At 35.8% G+C, this 1,063-nt stretch overlaps 1 pseudogene; it reads right to left on the bottom strand.

The window, feature by feature from the left end:
* Positions 1-172, bottom strand: part of LOC102493354 (actin, cytoplasmic 1-like) — a 4,197-nt pseudogene extending 4,025 nt beyond the window's left edge.
* Positions 173-1,063: the final 891 nt, after the last annotated feature.

Below are 1,063 nucleotides of genomic sequence, written 5' to 3' on the forward strand. Positions count from 1 at the left end.
CGGGCCCGGGTGGGCCGGTGCAGGGCCCACTCTGCCCGCCGACGCCTCGCTTGCTCGGCGCAGGCAGCACTTCATCTGCTTTGAAAGTTAGTGTTGTTGTAGAATAGACAGAAGTCTTGAAGATTTCCTCCAAAAGGGGACCAGAGGCCTTCTGCAGGTCCCTGATGGCCATAACCTCGAGTCTTTTTTCACAAAAGCCTTTTAAAGAGTGACTACTAATAAGTATTTTGAGAAATTAGATGAGCTAGTCATCTTGAGAAATATAAAATTACCAAATTAGAGAAGAAAAAGAGAGCATTTAATCCTGAAATGGTATTCAAAGCCCTCACCCCCATCCTAACATCCCAAGAGCCCTAGACAAAGACAACTTTGTGGGAAAGTTCTACCCAATTTTTAAGGAAAGAAAATTACTGTTCTATGTAAGTTTTAGAAATAAAGACAGAGAAAAATGTTCATTTTATAAGGTCAGTATGACCTTAAATCCAGATAAAGATGGTACAAGGAAAAGAATTTATGGGTACATTTTTACTTATAAATTGCATGTAAAAATAATAAATAATTTATTATATAATTATATCTGTAAGTATATTACAAATACCATAATCAATTACGATGGTTCAGGTTCAGAAATTTTATTGATGTAGTTCATTTTATTAATTGACTAAGCAAGAGCCTTTCTTGGTCATATTGACAAATGTAGCAAAAGCTTTTTGATAAATTTCAGCTTCTATTAATGATTACAAAAAAACACTCTGCCCACTTCTGTTTCTGCCAGTGAGGTATATGCTTCCCAGGAGTCAGCTGTGGTCGTTTCCAAAGCTCTGTATACCAATTGTACTTGCTATTGCAGTTATGTAATTTGGTTAAATATTATGTAAACTGAAGAATTACAAGTTGGAAAGAAGAATTGTTTCTGAGAAAGTTCAATTTAATGTTTTGGAAATCCTAAGGCTCAGAAAGTTCAATTTAATGTTTTGGAAATCCTTGCTGAAGGCAAGCCACTAATAAATATTGCTCTCAGATCAGTTGGAATTCCCATCACATTAAAAGCAAAGGTCTTCAT

The sequence above is a fragment of the Tupaia chinensis genome, unplaced genomic scaffold (assembly GCF_000334495.1).
Source record: "Tupaia chinensis unplaced genomic scaffold, TupChi_1.0 Scaffold141943_1, whole genome shotgun sequence".
Classification (NCBI taxonomy): Eukaryota; Metazoa; Chordata; class Mammalia; order Scandentia; family Tupaiidae; genus Tupaia; species Tupaia belangeri.